This window comes from Tamandua tetradactyla, chromosome 12, assembly GCF_023851605.1.
Source record: "Tamandua tetradactyla isolate mTamTet1 chromosome 12, mTamTet1.pri, whole genome shotgun sequence".
Lineage (NCBI taxonomy): Eukaryota > Metazoa > Chordata > Mammalia > Pilosa > Myrmecophagidae > Tamandua > Tamandua tetradactyla.
The window spans coordinates 81,978,953-82,004,861 of NC_135338.1; the positions used below are offsets into that span (position 1 = coordinate 81,978,953).

Here is a 25,909-nt window from a genome sequence, read left to right on the forward strand (position 1 = left end):
TACATAGAAGATAAGACTTAACATATAAATATGAATGCTGAATCACTAAATTGATATCTTAGTCTCCAGTATTTTAGAGCAGCTAGAAGTAAAAACCTAAGATTGTGAAATTGTAACCCATGTCAAAGTCTGAAATATGTTCTACAACTAATTGTGGTGCTGTGCTTCGAAATTTATAGCTTTTTTGTATATATGTTATTGTTCACAAAAAAAAAGAAAGAAAAAAGTCGATTGTGATAATAAAAAGTATTTAAGCCCTCTAGCCTCCTATATTCTGGAGCAGCTATAAGGAAAAATATGAGAGGATTGTATAGTAGCCCATGACAAACTCTGGGATCTATTCTATAACCACTTTTTGAAGAGTGCTTTGAAAACTATTGCTATTTTATTTCTTTGCTTTGTATATATATTATACTATACAATAAAAAAGCTAAAAAAAAATTGTAATAGCAGGTACATCCACTGAACACTGGCTCACCTCTTGTCTCCTGAACATCTTTATATTTTCACTCTTCTATGCTGACAACCTCAAGAGGTATGTGTGATTTTGTACCCCGATACACAGAAGGGGAAATCAAGGTGCAAAGGTTACGTGACTTGCACACTGTTACCCGGCAGTGTTAGGAACCAACTATAAGTGCTTAAACATATAAAACATAAACATATAAAAGAGTCCCTCTTGCAAATGACTGGTGGAAGGTACCAACTGACAAAGCCTTCACAGGGCCAATTTCATAAAATTTTTCAAAATAAAAAATGTGCATACTCATACTCAGTGAATTCCATACTAGGAATTCAACCTAGGGATATATGAGCAGAAATAGACCAAGCCGAACACAAGGTAATTTATTCCAAAAAACCACGAAGCAGTGGGTAGGCAATAAAGCTAGCTAAATAAACTTTAATATTTACATATAACATAAATATATATATTACATGGGTTAAGGTAGATCTGTTTATGCCAAGGTAGGATGAGCACAAAGATAATTGACAAACAAAAAAAGAGAACAGTGCACAGAGAACGATCTCCATATGTGTAAACAAAACATGGATATATGCTGGCATGCACAGCATATATCTTTCTGTAGAATGATACAGAAAAAGCTTAACAATGGAAAACTGTACTAGGGATGAGGCATAGAGAAACATACTTAAAAAAAAATTTTTTTTTAATAGAGTGGTTGTAGGTTTACAGAAAAACACCATGTAAAAAAAGCATTCAGTCCCCATATGTCATACCTAACACACATAGTTTTCCCTATTGTTGATATTTTGCATTGATGTGGTACCTTTGTTACAATGAATGAAACAATATTACTATTATTAATATTATCATTAATAGTGGGCTATTAACTTTAGCTCACTGTTTTTATTAGGGTTCATTCTGCAGTATACAATTCTATGGGGGTTTTTTTGTGTTAATTACATACAACCTAAAATTCCCCCTCTTCCTCTTTTTGAACATACAACTCAGTGGTATTAATTACATAAGCAAAGTTGAGCCTCTATCACAACTGTTCACTGCTAAAACTTTTCCATCATCCCTTTTTCACCATCACTGTTTCAGTTGGCTAATGCTGCCAGAATGCAATATACCAGAAATGGATTGGTTTTTACAAAGTGGATTTACTTGTAATTCTACAAGTTTACAATTCTAAGGCCACAGAAGTGTCCAAACTAAGGCATCCAGGGAGAGATACTTGACTCTGAAGAAAGGCTGATTTTGGTCACATGGGAAGGCATCTGCTGGTCCTTGTTCCCAGTTCCGCTGCCTCCAGCTTCTGATTCCAGCGGCTTCCTCTCTGAGTGTCTGTGGGTCCTTACTTAGCTACTCTGTCACAGAATTCTGGGTTTCATCTCTTAGCTTAGCATCTCCTGGGGCAGGGAGTTTTTCTCCTCAGATTCTGGCTATTTCTGTGAGTCCTTGCTTAGAACCCAGGTTTTTCTGCCTCAATCTCCAACTGTTTGTGCTGCTCTCTGTGTTGGCTCTTTTAAGAATGCCAGTAAACGAATTCAACCACCTTGAAAGGGTGGGGTCACAGCTTCATGGAAACAATCTAATCAAAAGGATGGACCCACAATAAGCCTGCACCCACAAGACTGGATTAAAAGAACATGGTTTTTCTGAGGCACATAACAGTTTCAAACCAGGACAATCCCAAACAAAAATTCCATAGCAATTATACATTGACTCCCCATTCTCTAGCCCCACTGGGCCCCCAGTAACCAGTATTTGACTTCAGAAATAGGCTTATTCTACATATTTCATATCAGTGAGATCATAGAGTATTTGTCCCTTTGTGTCTGGTTTATTTTACTCAACATGATGTCTTCAAGGTTTATCCATGTTGTCACATGCATCAGAACCTCATTCCTTTTTATAGCCAAATAATATTCCACTGTATGTATGTACTGTATTTTATTTATCCATTCATTGGTTAATGTTCACTTGGGTTGCTTCCACCTTTCAGCAATTGTGAATAATGCTCCTAGAATATCTGCATGCAAATGCTTGTTTCAAATGGGTAACTTCCTATAATACTAACCTTTAACCATATTCATGTTTTCTTTCATATGCATTTTAATTCTGCATACCTTTTGAACCTATAACTTCACCAAAGTGTTATTTATCATTTTGAAACCTGGAAATGACCTTAGACTCCATCAAGAGGGAAATGCTTATATGAACTGGCTCCTTCCCAACTGCTGCCATTAAATCATGTTAAGGGTGAATCTTTAATGTCATGTGAGAATATTCACACTGAATAAAAGAAAAGAAAGAAACCAGCACTTGAATCTTTAAATCACTGGTGGTCGACTCCGGAGTTTGACTTCCACCATGTAGTTTTTTGTTTCCTGTGTTTATTATTTATTTATTATTTATTTATTTATTTATTTATTGCATGGGCAGGCACCGGGAAACAAACCCGTGTTTCCTATGTTTTAGATGTAATAGAGAAAACACATTATCTAAAACCCAGGCCAAGGGTGCATGGGTAGTTTAGTGGTTAGAGTGCCCTCCTTTCATGCGGGAGACCCAGGTTTGATTCCCAGACCATGTACCCAAAAACCAAAAAAAAAAGATGATTCTAAAACTCAGGCCACCGGGTTCGTTTCCTGGTGCCTGCCCATGCAAAATAATAATAATAATAAACAATAAAAATAAATAAAACCCAGGCCAATGACAGCTGGTGCTGCCTTCCAAGAGCAGAGGCATATGCTATGCAAAGTGGGATAACAGCTCCCTCTTAAGTTCCCTGCCACCAGTGGGACAGGTGGACAGGGCAAGATAAATTCCAACAGTTGTTGGGAAAGGGCCCTTTGCTTCATCCAATAGGCTCTGACAGTCTCTGTTCAGGGGCAGGAAATTCCCAACCCCATGAAGGAGGTCCAGGGGAAGGGCTGACCACAAGGTGTATATGGGGAACAGAGAGAACTTGGACTGCCCAGTAAGGAGACATGTGGTCAAGGGCCATTTCTACGTCAACGGCTGTTCTTTGATGGGGAATAATGAGAATTTAAAAGACGAATGCAAGTTTCAAGGATTAATTCCAACTTGTATCCAAATGTAAGGAAGAGCCTCATGCTTCCCTCCCTCTCTTAAACCGAGGTGGGAAAGAAAACACTAGGTGTGCATGTATCCCGCCCTGTTTGGGAAAGAAAATTATATAAGCCATATGCAGAACATTCTGATTCTCTCCTTTTGCTAGCCTCCTCTTTGCATAACAATAAAAACAATATATTTGTTGATATGGAACATTAATTCCATTAAAACCACATTAAGTATAATGAAAAGCTACCACGTTGTAATTATGAAAGCGAGTGTGTGGACCCACATCAACTCTTAAATTCGCTGGAATTACAACAGGAACTGAACCTCTTTGCTAGACAAACTGCTCCATTTTCAAATGATTATGAGTAAAGGATTTCATCGTCCTCTGTTATCAACCACATGCTATTTATGCAAAGTCCGAACCTCAGGTCTGTTCTGCAAAGGTACCTTTGGCTGGGCTTTCCCAGAGCTCTCCGGTTTTTAGGGTCAGAGACCATGCTCCCCACGTCTTCCTCGGTTACCTCACCCCAAAGCACACACCTTCTCAAAATTTCTGCCCCAAGAGCCAGTGGATGGACTCTGAAGTGTCCCAGAATTTACACACTTAACGCAGTTGGCCCTTGGAGTCCCTCAGTGTAACCCACCAGACCTCCTCTGTCCGACCTGGACATCTGCAGCCCCAACCTCCCCACTGCAGGTGGGCAGGCTGCACTTCTCCTCCCCAAATGGGGTGGGCACTGCTCCCAGGGGCCACTACCTCCTGCCCTCCCCACCAGGCCACACACACAGACCCTGCTGCGAGGCGAGCTTTTCTTCCACAACGTGGTGAGATCCAGGAGGAGGCTAAGGGTGAGGCTGACAGGGAAGGAAGGGGGCAGGGAACTTAACTCCTAAGGAAAGGGGACAGGGAGTGCTTGCCGCCAACACCAGGAGGTGGGGGGACGACCCTACCTATGGGTGCCCAGGCTGAGGTGGCACACACCGGGACACCAGGACTCTGCCTAAGCCACAGCCCCTCACTCATGGCCCATGTCCACCCAAAGCTTTAGACACTTCAAAGGCCCCTGGCGGAATGCATCACTCTCCCAACAAAGACATGTTCTATCCTGACCCCTAGACCTACTATAAAGAGAAATTGAAATTTAACAAATGATTATGATTGCTGGATCATTATGTAGGTGTTTTTCTTTGTATATTATAGAATAGGTAGAAGTTGATACCTTAGATTACTGAAATTCAACCAGTCTCAGCCTCGTTTATACATCTACTGGAATGGTGAGTATAGAGAGGCTGCTGTCAGTCCTGTTCCCAAGTACAATTGTCATGTTTATTCTCACTTTGTTTCAGCCCTGTTTACAGTTATTATTATAAGGGTAACAACACTATTCCCCCTTGTGTGAATCCATAAAAACCCTGAACTCCTTAGACTCTGGAGACATGTTTGGGCAGACATGACATCTGCTATCCTGCTTCACGAGTAGCATTAAATACTTTCTCTCTTTGAAACACCAGCCTCAAGGTCAGAGGTCAGAGGTCAGAGGCCATGCTCCCCAGGTCTTCCTCCTTTACCTCACCCCAGTGCACCTTTCTTCTTGGAAGTCATGGCTTGCTGTTGTGCACCTCAGGCAGAGAACCCATCACCTTTGTCCAGTATCGCTGTGGGATGGGCTCATTTGCAAATGGCATCTTCCAAGATCCAAACTGAAACACGTGGTCCTTAATCCAGTAGGACTAGAGCCCATAATGCAGAGGAAATTTGGACAAAGTGTACAAGCTACAAGAGGATGCGGAGCCAGGGAGCCAGGTGATAGAGGCAAGAGATTGGCTGCAGCAAGCCACCACCAGAACACTGAAGACTTTGGAAAAGGCATGGTCTACCATGACCTTTATTTTGGACCTCTGGCAGCCTGTGGGAGGGGCTGGTGTTAGGTACAAAATAGGTAGAGAGTGGTGGAAGAGAATGTCGAGGTAGGGGCTGTGAGGTTCGGGCTGAGACTGGAGATAGGACATTATGAGCCAAACTATTAAGCCGCACTATTTGGTCAAGGGACAAGATGACTAGGTCAATTATTGCCAAGGGGTAGCAAAGGGGAGCATGCACAGTACCAGAGACATAAGGCCACCTCAGCATAAGCATGCACAGTACATAAGGCCACCTCAGCATAAGCATGCACAGTAGAGAGACATAAGGCCACCTCAGCATAAGCATGTGCACTGTGCCCAGCCACGGCAGTAGAAGAGTTTAACTCTTGGGGGAAGAGGCCAGCCTGCTCAGGCTGAGCCCACCTGAAAGGGTGCTGTGCTTGCTGATGCTTGTCCTTGCTTAATAAAGCTGGTTTCTGAAAGCAACCCGCAAGACTGACAAAATTCTTTTAGCCACTGTTTCACCAAGGTATTCCTCCTGGGTAACACTGGGGGCGTGCAAGGAACATCCCTCTCTGAACAAGTGGCCCTGGACAAGCATAGCACCCCTTCCCCAGCAAAAGCAGGGCAGCAGGAGGCCATAGCCCAATGACAGCTGTCTCCACCCAGCACTCCTGCTCCCCCCTCCCCAGCAACTGGTTCTGTAGCCCACCTCCCCAACAACTCCTATGGCCTGACTACCATGGCCTCTGAGTCCCTGAATTCTGCAACCCTTCCTAGGCTGACTTCAATTCTCACTCCTTCCTCCCTTGGTGTAATGTTTTGGAAGCTTTATGGACCCCAAAAGATAAAGTTAATCCATTCCTGTGGGTGTAGACCAATTGTGGGTAGGACTTTTGAGTAGGTTATTGCAGTTGAGGTCTGTCCCAGGTGGGTCTTAATCCTAAGATTAAGGGGAGTCCTTTATAAAAGGGTGAAATTCATTCAGAAAAAAAGACACAGAAGCTCAGAAAGAAAGCCAGAGACAGAGCAGCCAAAGGCTGAAAGCAACAACATCCAGGAGAGAAGGACCAGCAGATGCCATCCTATGCCTTGCCATGTGAAAGATGAGGTCAGGACGTCCCAATTGCCTGTTGATACCTTAATTTAGACATTTTCATGGCCTCAGAACTGTAAGCCTGTATACTAATAAATCTCCATCATTGAAAGCCAGCATTATTTCTGACATACCGCATTTCAGCAGCTTTAGCAATCTGTAACACCTGGCTGCCCCCTTGTTTCCCACTTCACCCCAACCCCCTCCACGAGCTCCATCAACCTGCCTTCTCCATGTCCCCGCCATCCTGGGAGGCCTCATCTCCTCTTGCAACTTAGTTCCTCAATTTGTATCTAAAAGTGCTTCTCCCAGGCTTTCTCTTGCCTTCCACACCCTGCTCCCCTTTCAGCGTGCACACCCACCTGTCCAGTGGAAATTTCACAGCACCATCATGCATGCAGCCCTACACACAACTAACTGCTCCCTGGGCACTTGGGACCTTCCTCAAAGGCCCCACCATTCAACTGGGTGTGCCTGTCAAAACTCCAGAGTCACCCAGCTTCCCTCCCCTCAGCCCCATCTCAAATCTCACCTAGCCAGGTACCTCCTGCTTCCCAAATGACACTGAACCTGCCACCGGGTGCTTCCCTCCAGGTGCACCTGGCAGAAGCCTCTGCCTGAGCCACTGTAAGGGACAAACCATGGGTCTCTGGGCCCCCACTCCCAAGCTATTTCTGGCACTGCTGAATCATGTTAAAATGTAAATTGGACCTTGAATGCTCTGCCCTGCTCATATCCCTGCACTAGCTTCCTTCTGCCCTCAGGCTAAGTCCCAGGTTTTCAGGCTCTGAGGGCCCAGCCCAGCAGTCCTACCTTGTCCTGGCCACTCAACGGTGGGTGGTCTCTGTCTCCCCACCCCACTCCGGGTGCAGCCCACACCGTGGACCAGGGACCAGCTCCCCGCACTCAAGTCCATGTGTGAGGAATGACCTCACACCAAAGGGTGGCAGACAGGGGCTGTCCCCTGGGGTCCCACAGGGTGCAAATGGCAGTATGGGGCCACCGCCCAGTGCCACCCCTTCTCACCCACTCTCCTGAGCAATATTTCTACTTCTTTTCTTTATGTGATAACAGAAGCAATGCAAGTTCTATATATTAAAAATTAGGCAATTTACTGCCTTCGATTGCCAGGGCTGCTGAAACAAAATACCAGATTGGCTGGCTTAAACTGCAGGAATTTACTGTCTCACAGTTTGGGAGGCTTGAAGTCCAACATCAAGTGCCTTTTCGAGAGTCTGCGGCGTTCTGGCGGTGCCCCCCACCCCCGCCCCCATCACATGGTGGGCTCGCCCTTTGTCTCCTGTGGCTTCTAATCGGGCACTCAGTCATCTGTGTCTCGTCTAGACTTCCTCTCTGTGTCGGGGCTCCCATCACACTGAACGAAGGCCCACTCTGATTCAACGTGGCCTCGGCTGGCCTCACACCCACAGATCCGGGCATTGGGACTTGGACATGTCTTTGTATGGGACAAATTCAATCTACCTCAGTCCCAGAAGCCATGGAGGATGAAAATGAAACCATCCTATACACTTGCCGCTTCTGCTATTACTGCCATTAACATGTGGTTAGATTCAATTTAAGGGTTTTTATAAAAGTTGGATTACGGTGTTTGCTGATCATCCTTTTTCATTACAATATGTCATGATGGGGACATCACAACCAGTTAACTATTCATTTCATCATCTTGATGGTTACATGGTATTCCATTGAACGAATACACCATCAACTATTTACAGAGACACCTCTTAGTTTATATATATTTGAAATCATGAACATATCTGAATAAAATATTTTAAGAAGCATATAAACAGATGAATATTTATATACTTTTCCCTGATCAAAAGAGTTCTTATTTGTGACTTGAAAAGTCCAATTATAACCTAGAGAAGCAACCCTTTACAATGGCCTGACCGGTTTTCTCCAGTAGCCACCTTTGAAATTCTAAACTTGATGCTCTGACTTCTGATGATGAAAGCTGATGATTTTCGATCTCCCAACAGTCCCCATACACACAACACAACCAAATGTACACATCTCGGAGCCCTTCCTTGTCCCTCTTTCCCATCCCAATGGAATGGCCCATTTTTTTTGCTGTTGTTTCAGCATTCAGTGCTTACATTATTACAACAGTGTAAATATTATCCACCAGTGAGCCCCAACGAGTACTACAATTATGCTGCCTTTTTAAAACACATCACAGTATTTAATTGAGGTTAATTTTCTCATCTTTTTCACTGAAGTCTCCTCTCTGTCTATCAAAAATTCAGCCCGAGATTTCTGAGCTTACCAGGTCTGAGCACAGTAAGTGGTCCGACCACTTTAGTCTTCTCGGACGTGTCCCCCTTGGAGGCCCCCCTCACCTGGTCAGCCCTTGGGTCTGGCATTTGGTGCCCAGGGACCCCCCACCCCCCGGCATCATCCTGGACTCCCCCCTTCTTTCCAGGGGTTGAGACTCCGGTTGTTGGGTTTTTTTCTTGATACCATGTCTCCTTTTCCTTTCATTTTCTCCCTGATTTCTGATAGACCACAATCTCCAGTAACTTTCAGAGGAAGGATTTGCAGTCGGCAAAATTTACGAGCCCCTGCACATGTGAAATAGAAGGAGAGAAATTCTAGGTTGTAGATTATTGTTCCTGAAAATTCTTCAGGCAATACTCGAATATGTTATGTCTTTCAGTGCTGCTGCTGAGAAGTCCGATGTATTCATCCACAGACATTTACACAGGCCAGCTCTTTTCAATCCACTGTTCTGGGCACCGGGCTTTGGACACACAGCACCAGCCTCGCAGAGCTGACATTATGGGGAAGACAAAAAAATGAGTGAAACAGTGTGGTATGTTAGACAGGAACACATCAAATGACGAGGGAAGGTCAGGAAAAGGTGGCCCCAGGAGATGGGGAAACCTGGGCTCCAGGGGTAACTGGCCTTCCCAGGCTAAAAGCCCCTGAGGGATCTGACACCCCTGGCCCCTGGTGGTAACATATGAACCCCACCCACCCACCCACCCAGCTGGGAGTGGGTCTTGGTTTTTCAATAAATGAGCTGGCCGCTTGATCTGAATCTGGAATTTCATGCCTTTCAGTTCTGGACATGCTTTTTTGTATTCTTATTTTGTAATGATTTCCTTTCTTCTACTGCCTTCATTCTCTGCAATTGTTATTTCTAGTCTCTGTCTGAGACATTCATTTCCTCTCCATTTTCAACTTACTGGTCTTTTTGGTTCAGTTTTTGAGGATTTCTTCCACTTCGCCTTTCATCCCTTGGTGATTTAAAATTTTTTTATTTTGAAAAGTTCAGAGAAGTAGAAAAATAAGAATATTCACTCTCATCTTCTTAATCACCTTGATTAACAATTTTGCCTTATTTGCTTCATCTTTTTCTTTGGTTTTTAAGATAAATTACAAGCACCTTGAAATTTCACTCCTAAGTATTTCAATGTGTTCTAAAGGACCTGTTTCTATATAGCCACAAAACCATCAATACATCTAGAAATTATTAATTTTTAATAAAATATCTTAATACCATCTGCGCCGGTTTGAAATGATTTATGTGCCCTAGAAAAGTCATGTTTTAATCCTAATCAACCTTGTGAGATCAACGGTTTCTTGTAATCCCTACTCAGTACTGTAGGTTGAAAACTTGATTAGGTTATCTCCACAGAGATGTGACTCAATCAATTGTGGGTATTAAACTTGATCAGATGGAAACGCGTTTACACCCATTCTACGTGAGTCTTGATTATTTTACTGGGATCCTATAACAGAGGAGACAGTTTTGGAGAAAAGACCTTATTTGAGAATGACGAGAAAGCCACAGCAGAGCTGAGCAGAGTCACGAGGCCGAGAACCAGAGTCCACCAGCCAGCAACTTTTAGAGATTCTGAGAGAGCAGAAAATGACAAGAGCCAGAGACCATGCCACCCCCGGGGGAGCTTCATGAAACAAGAAGCTAGAAAGGAAAACAAGCCAACTTCACCATGTGCTCTTCCAGCTGAGAAAGGAACCTGAAAGCTTATCATCCTTCTTGAATCAAGGAATCTTTCCCTGGATGCCTTAGTTTGGACATTTCTATAGACTTGCTTTATTTGGGATATTTTCATGGCCTTAGAACTATAAACTAGCAACTTATTAAATTCCCCTTTTTAAAAGCTATTCCAAGCCTGGTATATTGCATACTGGCAGCTAGTAAACTAGAACACCATTTAATAGCCAATCCCTACTAAAATTTCCCAGACTCTCCCCTAAATATCTTTGGATAGTTGTAAGAACAAGGTTCAATACCTAGTCATTTGGAATGTGGATATGTTGTTTTAATTTCCACTGCTGGTTAACTTTAAATTTTCAGCTCAACCTTCAACCTCTATAACTCAAGTTTTTGGTCAAAAGTGAATAGTATCTATTAAAATACCCACAGAGTAGATGAGGACTTTAAACCAATTATGCTTTCTTCCCTTTACCTCATATTACTTCTCATTCTTTGCTAATATAATTTGGAATTTTAGATGTAGTACATTGCTTTTACATCATATTCAGTCTCTTTTGATGATTTTTTTTAATTTCCACTTTCTGTTTTAACGAGTTTCAGTGCTCCCAATTAGTTTTATCTCAAGATTCCATCAACTCGGGCTGTTGATTTTATGTTTCAAGGTGAGATGCATCTTCAAGCAATTTTTCTTGCCATCAGTTTTATGACCTCCAGGCTCTTTGTATATCCAGCATATTCGCAGATGCTTTCAGGGCGACCTCAGACTTCCTGTACAGATAGGACGAGCAGCCCGGGAGACTGTCAGTTATAAACTCACAGTAACTGCAGATGTGACGTGGTTGCCTCTGGGGTTTAGTTCACAGCAGAAAACTCCAAGGCCTGCCCAATTTTAGTTCTTTCACCAAAAATAAATGTTTCTACCTAGATGCCTGCAGAACTACAATCTTGAATTCTGAATTTATCATTTCCTTCTCTTTCTTTCTTTGAAGTTTTGGACATATTTAGGTTTAGCTATACAACAGAGCTTTTGGGTTGCTTGTTTTAATGCTTTATAGAAATGGCATAATAAAACTGCATTTTTCCCATATGCCTCCAACACTGAATCAGCTTAAGCATGCAGGGTGCATCTTTAACTTCTTACCAGGCTGCTCTGGAGGGCTTCGGTGCCCCATGGGCAACCCTCCAGCAACAGAGGGCCCAAGGCGCTGGGCCTCAGGCAGACAAAACAAGCTCTGCACAAGGTCAGCCAACTTGATAGCATATGCTTGTTTCAACTTTCCTTCCCTCTCCAAACCTTACTTATGCTTCTTGGGATACTGATAAGTTCTCAGACAACTGCCCCAGTCTCAGCCTTGGAGTTCAGTAGAATCCAGGCTAGGAAAACTTACATTTCTGAGATTCATCTATCATGGTGTCACATGTGAATCCACATTCACTGCTGTACAACAGTTCATTTCATTAAAATACCTCACTTATTAACACTTCATTTTTCTGCTGATGGAAGTGTGGGTTGTTTCCACTTTTTTATGATCATGTACTATACTTTTATGAAAACCTTGGTGCACACGGCAAGTTTCTGTAAGATATGTTTAAAAGTAGAATTACTAAATGATGAATATGCAACTATGTGATGATATTAAGAATTACTGATTGTATATGTAGAATGGAACGATATCAAAATGTTTTGTTTAATTTTTTTAATTAATAAAAAAAGTTTAAAAAAAAAGTAGAATTACTGGGTTATAGTAGATGTGAACGTTCAACTGCACAAAAGAATGCTGAATGGTATTCCATTGTACACCTTAGTGGTTTACCACTTTGTTCTCCCACCAGGTATGTTCTTGTTGAACCACATCCTCTTCAATTTGGTATGGCCAGACTTCTTGATTTGGCCAGTCTAGTAGGTGTAAATGTTTCTCTCTAGAGTCTAAATTTGCATTTCCATGCTTCCTAATGCAGTTGGGCGTTTCCTCATATTGACCACACATCGCTCCACTTCTGGGAAATGCCTGCTTAAGCATTTTGTCCATTTTCTATTGAATTTTGCATCTTCTTCCCATTGAATTTGTGAGGATTCATTAAACAAAGTCACTGTCAGTTATATGTTACAAGTATTTTCTTTCACTTCTTCCAGTTCCAGCCCTTTTACTTTCTTTATGATGCCCTTTGTCCTGGTTTGAAAGGATTTATGTACCCAAGAAAAGCTATGCTTAATCATAATCCAATCTTGTGGGAGGAATCGTTTCTTTCAAACCCTATTCAGCACTGTAGGTTGGAAACCTGATTAGATTATCTCCACAGAAATGTGTGGGAATTAACTTTTGAATAGAGGGAGATGTGACTATATCCATTCCACGTGGGCCTTGATTATTTTACTGGAATCCTTTAAAAGAGAAAGCGTTTTGGAAAAGGCTTGAGATTCTAAGAGAGCAGAGCCATGACAGAGTCCACTAGCCAGCAACCTTGGAAATGAAGGAGAACACCCCCAGGGGAGCCTCATGAAAGAAAAAGCCTAGAGAGAAAATAGCAGATGCCACCATGTTCACCATGTGCCTTTCCAGCTGAGAGAGAAATCCTGAACATCATCGGCCTTCTTGAACCAAGGTATCTTTCCCTGGATGCCTTAGATTGGATATTTTTATAGATTTGCTTTAATTGGGACATATTTATGAGCTTAGAACTGTAAACTAGCAACTTATTAAATTCCCCTTTTTAAAAGCCATTCCATTTCTGGTATATTGCATTGTGACAGCTGGCACACTAGAATACCCTTCAATTTAAAAAGTTTAATTTCAATGGAGTTATAATTTTCTAGCATTATTTTTCAGCTTTGGCATTTCTGTCTTAAGAAATTCTTCCCAACTCTGTGGAGAAAAAGTCCTCTCTGACATTTTACATTTTATCCTAAAAGTTCTAAAGTTTGCCTCTCACATTTCAGACTTTACCCAATGTGGAATTGATTATTGTGTACAGATAACCAATAGTTCCCCCAATCTTTACAATAGGCCCTCCTTTTCACCTTGGACCTGCCATCACAGAGCACAGTTTAATAACATATCAGTTTTGAAGCTCTGTACTATGTTTTACTAATCAGTTTGTCTACCTTTGCATGTGGCCTTAATTTCTATAGCTTTATAATGAGTTTTGATATCTAGTAGCACAAACCTCCCTCAACTTCTTCTTCAAGAGTCTCTAGCTTCTCTTAGCCAATCACACCTTCCTATCATTTTACAGTTAGGTTGTAAATTGTGTTGGACTTTTTAATGGAATAAATTGAAACTATGCATTAACTCTGATTTCCAAAAAATACTTATCTTCACAGTTTTGAGGCTATGATTATGGGTGATCTCTCCACTGATTTAGGTCTTCTTTAATGTCTTCCAATAAGGCTTTATAATTTTTTGCTTATAAGTTTCATATATCTTTTATTAGCTGTATTTCTATGCTCCTTACTTTAGTGCTATTGTAAATGATACCTTTCTTAAAATTACATTTCTGTTTCCTGCTGGAGAATGAAACACAACTGGTTTGTTTTTGTTTTTGTTTTTGTTTTTTATGTACTGATCACATAGATAACTTACCTTACTAAACTTATTATTTCTAATAGTTTGTAGATGTTGTGTTACTGATTGCAAAGGGAATACTTCTGCTATTTTCCTGTAACATGCAAGTTTTTAAGTTTCTGCTATGTTTTTCTAGGAATTTGACCATTACATCCGAGTTGTTAAATGTATAATCTGTCATTAATTTCCTGGTTTCTTCTTTATCTGTAATTGAGAATTCTGCCTATGTCAATTATGTCAACTTTGTTCTTCAAATTGACTACAGTATTTTTATTTTCTGTCTATTAGATCTACCAATACCTAATATGCTGGGATATCCCCCCGTGATGGTAGATTTATCAATTTTCTTCTTTTTGTTTGATCAATTTTTTCTACATATATATTTTACAGAATATATAAACTAAAAATTGTATCTACCTGGTTGATGTAAGGGGCCTTCTCTCTCTCCAATACTACTTTTTGATTTAAAGTCCATTTTGTCTCATCATAAAATCGCTTTGCCAACTTTCTTTTGGTTAACATTTGCCGGGCTTCCTTTATCCTTTTAATTCCAACCTTTCCATATGTTTATGTTTAATGTGTGTCTCTTGAAAGAGCATATAACTGAATTTTGTTTTTCAATCTAATCTGACAATCCCTAACTTTTAAGAGGTGAATTTAGTCCATTTACATTTGTTTAAATATTTGGATTTATTTCTATTCTCTTTCGTATTATTTTATCTACCTCATTTTTTCTATGGTCTCTCTTTCACATCTCTCCCTTTATATCTTTTATTGTAATTATTTTACTTTTTTATTCCACTTTTTTCCTTCCTATTGGTTTAGAATTTATACACTCTGTTTCTTTCTTTTCACTGATCCCACCCTGAAAATTTAGCACTCATACATACTTAACAAACATTAAAATTAAATAATAAATTAATATTCCATCCAATTTCAAAAAATCATGTTTCTTCAAGGCCAATGAAGATACCATTACATTTTTTGAGTCCTCTAGATGCTGTTACCTTTTCTCTGTTCTTCAAGATATTTTTGGACCACATTGTTTGATTTTTAATCTATACTTATTTATTAAGAAGATGAAATATTTGTCAACACAGAGGGAGAATACATCGCCCTTGGTCTGTGTTTTGTTTACTCACTTGGTAGTTCTCTCTCTTTCCTGGAGCTTATCATTTCAATACAGTTCCACACATACAGCTCCCAGTCAGATTCCAAGTTTTCTAAAGGCATTTATCTGACGTAGCACTTTGTCTTTAAAATGATACCTCTCTTGTACCACCACTGTCTGCTTCTCTGGATTTTTTTATCCAAATCACTATATAAATACCTTTAATTTCCAAAATACTCTGTGAGCAGTTTGCCAATCACAACCACTATAGTACAGTACTTTGCTCATGAGCCATCTCTTCCCTTCTTCTACCAAACTTTGTGACAACTTTTAAAACTTTGCTTACAATTCCTCATATTATGATGGCCCAGGAAAACCTGGTCAAGTGGGTAAAGAGCACTTCATAAGCTTCAGAGAGTAGAACCAAAGCTAAATGGGTTCACACTGTAGATTTTCACAATGCTTAGCTCATCAAGCATCAACTGTGAGGTAGACATTGTTTCCCCTTTTAAAGACAAAGAAATCAAGTCTCCAGATATAAAATACTGGAAGAAACCTACTGGAGGAAACATACCTAATAAGTTGTAAATTCAGCACTGAGAAGTACAACCAATTCCACAAAAGAGTTAATAATGGCAAACCACAAACCTATACCATAGGAGCCATTCCATATTGAAACAAGACAACTGTAAGTCTCCAGGCTTACATGCAAAAATCTATGTAAAACAGAAACTTTACTGTAGCAAAATATATAAATATCCGTACATTATATTGCAAATAAAACTCATGACTATTTTCCATATAAATCATTACAAATCAAGATTTGATTTTCTCTAATAGCTCTAGTGTGAAAAGAATGATTATGAACAGAAGTGAAAAGACATGCATTCACTGCATTTTCTGCAAAACTCTGCAGTTCTATTTTTAATAGTTGATTATACCACCGATAAAGCTATATTCCACAAAAGTAATTATGTTTTGCTCAGCAAAAATCAGAATGGGATAATATGTAGCATACTAGCAACTGTAAGAATAGAAGCAATTTAGAACATTTCAAAATCATGATTGGGACAATTTATTGAGAACTGACAGCAAACATGCTTTAAAGACATACTATTGTGTACTCTACTGTAAAGCTTCAGTTATGCACTGCACAACCTAAAAATGCACAAAGAGCCCAGTATTTTATCCCGACATTAATAATAGCACTTCTAAAAACCTACGCTTTTATCAAATACTCACTACTCACCAGCCAGCTCTCTCCTTGCATAAAAGCAGCATTTAACTTAATATGGGTTTCTTTTCTTTCAGGAATTTGTCCAAATGTCTATAAAGTTGTGAAGTGGAATCATTCAACTAACACAGGAATGACACACCAGTGAGAGCCCTTTCCCCAGGACCTAGAGGGACAGAGCTTATCTACCATGGCAACATTCCCAGCTAAGTGCAAATGTGATCTGAGACTCTTTCTCATCATGGTATCTAGAGGACCAAGGATCTGTGTTGGTACATATGCCTGACCTACCTGAAGGTCCTAGCTTAAGTAGGCTATGGAGGTTAGGGAGATGCTGTTATGCTTGATTCATGCTTTGAAAAGGCAGTTCACACTAGAACAAGTAAATTCAGAGTCAGAAAGTAGATTAGAGGTTAGCAAGGGCTGAGAGGAAGGGGGAATGGGAGTTTTTGCTTAATAGGTATAGAGTTTCTGATTTTGGTGATGAAACAGTTTTGGTAATGGATGGTAGTGATAGTGGTACAGGATTGTGAATATAACGAATGCCACTGAATTACACACTTAAAAATAGTTAAGATGGCAAGTGTTATGTTATATATATATATATGTTATATAAAACAATGATTTTTTTATTCCAAAAAAAAAAAAAGGCAGTTCACAGCTGTACAGGACTTCTACTTTCATGTGGGGTAGAGTATTTAATAGCACATCAGTGCTCCCAACAAAAACAACTAGAAATGCTATACAAAATATAGAAATCAACTCCTTGAAGGAAGCAAAAAGTGACAAAATTCAGAGGGGCTGCAGAGAGGGGGTGAATATCCCTCTGAGGTGAGCTAACCTCTTCAAATTATCTTCTCCCATGGGTATTTGGCAATTCCTGGCACAAGCAGAGGCCTGGGAATGCCAGTTTTACACCTACAGGGAGCCATGCTAGGGGAGAAACCTACCCACAGGGCATCAGGTGGAGACTGGGGGAAATGGAGCCAAGCACACAGTTGGCTTTTCCCTCAGGAGAGTCCCCAAATTCTGGGCTTCATAGGGTGGGAGACTTAAATTTTAACAAAAGCTAATGAAGAACAGAGTAAAGGAGCAATCCCAGAGGGAGGGGCTGTGAATAACACAAGACTCTCATGTGAAAACTCTGAAAGACCAGGGCAAACAAGAGCAAGAACAACTCTCCCCCAGGGCTGCAAACCAGCTCAGCCCCTGACTAGATTGAGGGATGGCCACCATAAGCCAGAGAATGAAGTTAGCTGACGAACTTTAAACCAACAAGGATTAGAAAACAGAGAAAATACGACAAAATAAATGAAAAGAATTCTACCAGGTAATTATAATCAGTCAATATAATCAAACAGAAGATGTAGAACTAAGAAAAATGCCATATCTGAAATTAATAACTCAGTAAAAGGGGTTCAGAGCAAATTAGACACAGTAAAAGATGGGATTAGTAATCTGGAAGATAGGTCAATTAAAACAAAAATGCAACCTAAAGCATAAACAGTAAAAAAAAAAAAAAAAAAAAAAAAAACGTAAAAAGAGTTTGAGAGATGTAAGATATAACAAATATGCCTAACATAGTAATACAGGTACCAGAGAGAGAAAAAGCACAGACTAGAAGAGACAATGACTGAGAATTTTCCAAAATAAATAAAATATCAAATCATAAATTACTCCAGAAGTTCTGTAAAGTCAAACTGGACAACTACTTTAAAAAAAGGAGGAAGGAGAGAGGATGGGAAGGGAGGGGAGGATAGAGGAGGGGAGGGAAGGGAGGGAGGAAGGAAGGAAGGCAAGGAGGTAAAAAGGGAGCGAGGGACGGAGGGAAGTCTTTAAAACCAGCTGCAGGAGGAGGGGAATGTGTAAAACACATATACACATGACCTTCAAAGGAGTAACAAAAAGACTGGCAGTCCATTTCTGACAGAAATGAAGGAAACTAGCTTTAAAGTCTTGAAAGAAAATGACTACATACGTAGAATTCTATAAACAAAAAAAATCCTTCACAAAATGAAGGTGAAATAAGGACATTTCAGACCACCAAACAAACTTAATCACAATCAAACCTGCACTAAAGGAAAAGCAAAAAGAAAATGACTCAGAGGGAAATCCAGATTAGCAGGGAGGAAGATTGCTGGAACAGATGAATGAATATTAATTGAATACTGATTACAACCAAATTTCAGAAGTCATAAAAAAGATAGATAAGTGGTGCTAAAATTAGAATAGAGAAAGAATCCTAAAGCAGCAACAGAAAAAAAAAAAAGACCAATCCTATGTACATCTCAGAAGCCTCAGAAAGAGCACAAAAAGGAATCCAGAAATGGGCTGAATTAGGAAGGGAGGCTGAAATAAGGAAGAAAAATAGGGGAAATCTGCTTGAAAACAGTCATATCCTTGATCCCTTCACCCTGGCAGAAATCTTGAGGTTTATTGTCTACAAAGTCCCCTCTGTTTGAGAGGGTCAGTGGTGTGAGAATCAACCAGCATGAGGCCCATCTGCAGGAGGTGACCCAAGAAAAGGCATGTTGAGATCAAGACCATCATGACCTCTGACATTGTCACATCTTTTTAGATGAAACTAATTTAGGATGTGCTCCAACAAAACAAAGGAGCAAACCAGAATGGAGATTGCCTGAGATCCAGAAAATGGGCCCAAGGAATTACAGAGACGACTACAAAGGGAGATTTCAGGATGTCAGCTGAACAGACCTATGGACTCACCAGTCAGTTGAAGGAGAACGAGATCTTCAAGAAGAAAAGAAGCAGACAGATCACCTGCTGGGATGGACTTGTACATGCACAAAACTGTTCTGAGAGGTTCCTACAAGGGCAGGTACTGGATGATTAAGCAAGTGAAGAGAAAAGGCATGTATCAGCTTCAAGAAAACAAAAAGCAAGTGTGGAAATCATCTTAATACACTTCGCAGCTCTGCTCTGAATAATATTTGCATAATAAATGCTAATTTAACTAAACTTGTAAATCACACACTTTGGGAGGATGGGGAAGGGGAGGCAGAGAGGAGGACAATATAGAGAGCTTGATCCTCATCTCCATAGTAAGAAGTCAGTAGTAAATGTCTAAAACTGATTAATCAAAGATAACAGGATCTGCATCCAATTTAGATACATGGAAATACGTGGTTAAGAGTCAGGAAAAAAACTGTGAATCAAAAGCGGTTGCCTGTGAGCAGGTGGAAAGGGTTAGACCAAGGAATAGCTGGATTTGCTATTTGCAATGTGACTTTTTACACTATGTCCATATTTTATAAGATGGCATCAGAATTACTTTAAAAAATAGGTAAGCATGAATATTTTTCCTTTTAGTAACATAAAGCTTGAAATACTAAAGCCGTATGAGTAACACCAGGATCTATAACAACTGAGGGAAAATGTCTGATCCTTTTCCATTTAAACTTTTTAAAATAGAAAGAGTTTAAATTCTCTTAATTTATGCCTAAACGCCAAAATCTCCCATTTTTCATGGTACTATGGGAAAAAGCAAATCTAATACTTCTATCCCCAAAACACTGAAGGGATTAAAATTACTTAATTCCTCCCATTATTATTTAATGAGCAATGTACTCTCAGCACTGGAGCACAGCCAACATCATGTCAGATGCTCAAGACAGCATGTGGAGGCCTGGAAAAGACTCAAAATGAGCATTCACCAGCTGAATGGGGCTGAGCATGTCATCTCTCACCGAGGAAAAGGACACAAGACATATTATCTGGTCTCCTGTTTCTCAAGGGGGGGTTAATAACCCTGTAAAACGCTGGGAGTGGCTGCCAGGGCTGAGCTAAAGTCCTTGACACTGGAGGAGAAAGAAATGTTAAATTCTTGTTTTGAAAAGAGAGAGCAGAACTGAAATCTGGGAGTTTGGAAGTGAAAGAGCCATTGAGTTTATACATTAGTTGAAGGAAGAGTAAAAGAGAAGCCACTGGTGACTCCAAGGTCAAATAACTCCAGAGATCTATAATGCTGAACAATGTCAAGTCTTGGTTGTTATAAACACCAATGTTCATTGAGGCATTATTCACAATTGCCAAAGATGGAAGCAACTAAGTGCCCATTAATAGATACATGGATAAACAAAATGTGGTATATACGCACAATGGAATATTATTCAGCAATAAAAAGGAATGAAGTTCTGATACATGCAACAATATGGATGAACCTTGAAGAAGTCATGTTGAGTGAAATAAAAGCCAGAAACAAAAGTACAAATTCATATGATTTCAATGATATGAAATCATTAGAATAAGTACATTCATAGAGTCAGAAACTAGAATATATATTACCAGGGGCCACAGTAGTGTAGGGAAAATAGAGCTAATGCTTAATTGGTGCAGAGTTCCTGATTGGGTTGATAGAAAAGCTTTGGTAATGAATAGCAGTGATGGTAGCACAACATTGCGAATGTAATTAACTCCATTCAATTATGTATTTGAGTGTGGATAAAGAAGGAATTTTAGATTGTATATACCTTACTAACATAAAATTTTTAAAAACCATAGGATTATTCCCAGTGCTTGCCCATGTCAAAAAAAAAAAAAAAAAAAAAAACGATAGGATTGTTACAACACAGTGAACTCTGATGTCAACTACGGGCTACAGTTAATAGTATGATTACAAAAACATTCTTTCATCAAGTGTAGCAACATTATCACATTAATGGATTGTGTCAATAGGGAAAACTACGTGTGTGAGGGAGGGTCTTTGAAACTCTGTATTTTCTGCATTGACTTTTCTGTAAACCTACAACTCCTCTATTGAAAAAAAGTATGGGGACATCTTTGAATATCCTGGGCAATGACTTGATATGGGTCCCTGGATGAAATTTGAGATATATACTCAAATGAGTGATTTAGGGATTCTGGTAGTTAGATTCAGTTGTCAACTTGGCCAGGTGAAGGCACCTAGTTCTGTTGCTGTGGACATGAGCCAATGGTGTGTGAACTTCATCTGTTGCTGATTACATCTGCAGTACGCTAGGAGGTGTGCCTGCTGCAATGAATGATGTTTGACTTAACTGGCTGGTGCTTAAATGAGAAAACCCTCTGCAGCACAGCCCAAGCAGTTCAGCATACCTTATCTCAGGACTCGCAGCTCAGCCCATGCCTTTGGAGATACAGAAAGAAATCACCCTGGGGGAAGTTGTTGGAACCCAGAGGACTGGAGAGAAGGCCAACATCGCCCTGTGCCTTCCCACGTAAGAAGGAACCTCAGTTGAAAGTTAGCTACCTTTCCTCTGAAGAACTAATGAAATAAATCCCCTTTTATTAAAAGGCAATCTGTCTCTGGTGTGTTGCATTCTGGTAGCTAGCAAACTAGAACAGGGATAAATAAGTGTTTCTGAAAACAGTTTTCTCTGGATCTTAGTTTTTCAAGGAAGATATGTAAAGGATTTCACCACAGTCAATGAGGTTTGAAAACATGATGCAGTTATTTCTCGTTCATGGAGAATAACAGTGTACATCTGAATTACAAGCTCTGAGAAGTTCCAACATATTTTACAGGAAAAAAAACAATTTAACCTTGGACAATCAGGCCTTCTTCAAATGTGACCTTGGATTCATTTTTTTTTACTCAAAATACATATTTAACATTGCTTAAGCATTCTGCTCCTAAACATGCTATAGGAAATGCTGGCATAGGAAATTACAGTGGGAATTCAGAAAAGAGAGAGAGACGAGGTAGGGTTTTTTATTCCAAAATGGAAATAGCTTTTCCTGACTTTATAAATAATTCATATATCATGTTGTTAAATTTAAATAATTGGAAAAAAATTAAAGAAAAAGTAGAACTCACCTATATTTCCATATGCAGAGATAAACCAATGATAATATTTAAGTATATTTATGCTAGATTTTTTTTCTATTCATACATTTCATTTCATATTTTTTATAGAGACTGGTCTCAAAGTTTTTCATTTAAATTTGCAGACCATCCAATGATGGACACTTGGACAATCTGCAGATTTTCCCTTTCATGGCTAATGCTAAAGTTTAAATTGTAGTTGACCCCCTGGCATCCATGCTAGGCAGGCTCCCACATCTCTCTCTGACCTCTTGCCTTTTTCTTTCTCTTATAAGGACACTTGTGATTACAATGGATCCAACCAGATAATCTAAAATCATCTCCCCATCTCAAGATCACTAATTTAAGCATTCTGCAAAGTCCCTTTTGCCGTGTAAGATTACACGTGCACAAACTCCAGGGATTAGGACATGGGCCTCTTTGGGGGCAGGGATGGGGATGTGTACCCAGATACCTGAACTTTTAGCAAGAACCAACTACACAGCATGAAATACTAACTAGAGGTTACCTGTTCTTTTAGGACACACTCTAAGACCCCTTTCACCTTTATAGTGCAAAACTGATACTGCAATGGGAAAGTCAGCTGTATTGATCATAACATAAACAAAACACCAGCCCTGGATATTTACAAAGGTAAACTAGTGCAATCTGCCCCTAGATGTATCAATCATAAGAATTAAATTTCAATGATAAAACAGGCATGTTTAAGAGTCAGTAGAGTAACGTAATAACCAAGCCAAAGCCGAGGGACATGATCTTTATAGAATAACTAGTAGCTGGCTTTCTGCAACTAAAGCAGGAAGAGCCCCTTTGGCTAGGCTTGTCAATTCCTTATTAGTTCTTTCATGGTCAACTTCTGAACAGGAGAATCTTAAACCCCTCCTTCGCCCCCCCCCCAAAAAAAAAAACACACTTCCATTATTGAGAGCTTAATTTTTCCATTTTGTTTAAGCTGTTTTGCCAAAAATAAAATAAAATAAAATTCCTGAATTGTTTCAATATGCTATTAGGAAACAGAATTTAAAATGTCAAGCATTCTTCGCACATGCCCATATTCCAAATGTGTCATTATTTATATGTTAAATGGTACCCAAATTGACAGATTTTATAATTTTAGGGTTTCCTGTGCTGCTACTTACAAGCTGATATAAAATTTGGTATAATGAAAATGTCAAGAAACAGCATCACATTTAGAAACCATGAAATACAAAATGTAGCTATCAGTCATAATTAATGGTTGCCAAATAAATTATTTTAAGGTTAGCCATGGGTCCTCAGGAGTACAGCCAACAGCATCCCTCGCACAAAGATGCACAGGGTTATTAATGGAACCTGAGGTTCGTCAGGTAGCTCATCACTCTTGCTCACATTGAACTTGCTCCAACTGACACATCCAGACCTGTTTCCACACCCACTGCCTAAATGATAGGTCTTCTCCATCCCTTACTTGCATTGCAAATATTGCAGTTTGAATTTGGGTATCCCAAGTTAAACCTAGGACTTTATAGTTATAATACATGCAATATTTAACCCATTAAAATATCACCTTCTTAGTTGACTTTAGTCCATCCCCCACCCCCACCCGCCCCGTCTTGCTCTGACAGGTAGAAGGATACCTCATATTGGTTAATGTTTAGAACTTACAGTCAGCAATGACATGGGACTTGTATCTCGCAAGTTTCTCAGAGAAGTAACCAAGTGATCAGCCGTGAGTTCAGCCCCTAAGAGTCTTTCTCCATGGTTGAGGGCAAAAGGAATGAAAGAGGTTATCTTAGGTAGGACCAAAATGCTAGGTCATCCAGCCGGAAGGGCTGCCTCATTCTCCCAGGCCTGATGTAAGATCCAGTACCCCTACTTTTATAGAGGTTGAACACAGACTTTCAAGCACCTATTCAATCCTGTTTCTCTGAATGATGGTACCTGTTTGGCACACCCAACTACCATGTACACGCATTGTTTCTAAGGAGAAATCAATTCCGAGGCAACAATCTGGGAAAGTTAAGAAGTGGGAACACGAACTTTCCCTGCCAACCATTTTAACCCCAAACGCAAGCCTGCATTAAGAGGATGAGTCACAGAAGACAGAAATGTGGGGTTCTAGGCCAAGATAGGGACAGACAAAGGCCAGGACCAGATATCCCAAAAATCGAAGTAATAATGCAAAAACAAACAATCTGAATTGAAATTTCAAATGATTTCCACAACATAAGAAATGAATCAAGGCTAAAAGTGACTTGTCTTCCTGAGGGTAAGTTAGAGATACACACTGCTTCTTCCCAAGGGTAAGGTAGAGATACTGAAGCTCTTTCCATGGCTGGCCCAGCCCTTCATGCAGATCTCAGGTCAAATGTTACCTGCTCAAAAAGACCTTTACTAACCACCTGAGACCAAAGCAGAGCCCTGGTCCTTCTCCTATTGCATCACCATATCGTTTCCTTCTCAACACATCCCCATCTAAAATGGATGGCTTATTTAGTGCCTGTCTCCTCTGCTCTGAAATGAATGCTCACCAGGCAGAGGTCTTGGCCCATCTGTCCAATTCTGGTTGTCTATCTCCTAGCCTAGGACACACAGCAGACAATCAGCTAGGGATGGAGGGATGGATGGATGGATGGATGGATGGATGGATGGATGGAAGGGAAGGGCCAGCAGATGTCACATGTGCCTTCCAATGTGACAGAGGAACCTCAATGCCATCAGTCTTTCTTCAGAGTCAAGATATCTTTCTCTGGATGCCTTAATTTGGATATTTTCATGGGTTTAGAACTTTACATTCATAATCTAATAAATCCCTTCGTACAAGCCCACCCATTTCTGGTATACTGTATTCCGGAAGCTTTAGCAAACTGAAACACAACCCCCACCACCACCACCATTTCAGAAATGTAAATTATAGCCAACAATTTTTGGACGCTAAATGCCCAACTCTTCTACAAGCTTTATAGGCATCTTTGTGCCTTCCATTTGTTTAATCCTTGCAAGGATCTGAAGAGGGAGGTGGTAACATGATCTGGTATTCTAAGACGGAAAAACAGGGAGGGGTCCAGAGAGGCCAGGAAGTTTGCCCAAGTTCAGATTGGGGATCAGAGGGAAGCAAGGATTTGAACCCAGGCAGTCTAGCTTTGGCATCCAGTTTTCTTAACTACCACACAAACCTCCTCCTGTTCTGCCATGCAGGCCCCTGCAGGTAAGGCTTTTTTGTGATGAAGCAGTCTCCATAAAGGAAAGAAATCCACAAAACCAATCTACTTTAGGAATCTAGATTTGTACGTATCAAGTCTACTTAAAGTGGGGCATGCCTGTATGGCACTGTGAGTCTTCTACGACTGCTAAGCTACACTCTGGATCATTCTCCCAGCATTATACTTTTATAACTTACCCCAGAGAGGTTTTACACGTGGGCTTTGAACCAAACTATAACTCACACAAAAAAGTTATCTTGTGGACCCCTCTGCCCAAATTTATAAACACAGGCACAACCATTTTGGTTAAAATTATTTTTAGACCTAAACAATGTTAAGCCCATTATTTTGATTGGAATCTTATAACTGGCATATACAGGCTCAGTACATACAGAGATGAGGCTGAGGAAAAATAGAAAATAAGTAAAAAAGTAAAATAAATCTTATAGGCCTATTTTCATACACACACACACACGCAAATTTAATTATAATTTTTAT

General features: G+C 40.1%; 1 protein-coding gene across 1 annotated transcript in view; it reads right to left on the reverse strand.

Moving 5' to 3' along the window:
- ENTREP2 (endosomal transmembrane epsin interactor 2) overlaps positions 1–25,909 on the reverse strand; it is a 512,187-nt gene that overhangs the window by 317,112 nt on the left and 169,166 nt on the right. The gene's annotated exons all lie outside the window — the stretch shown is intronic.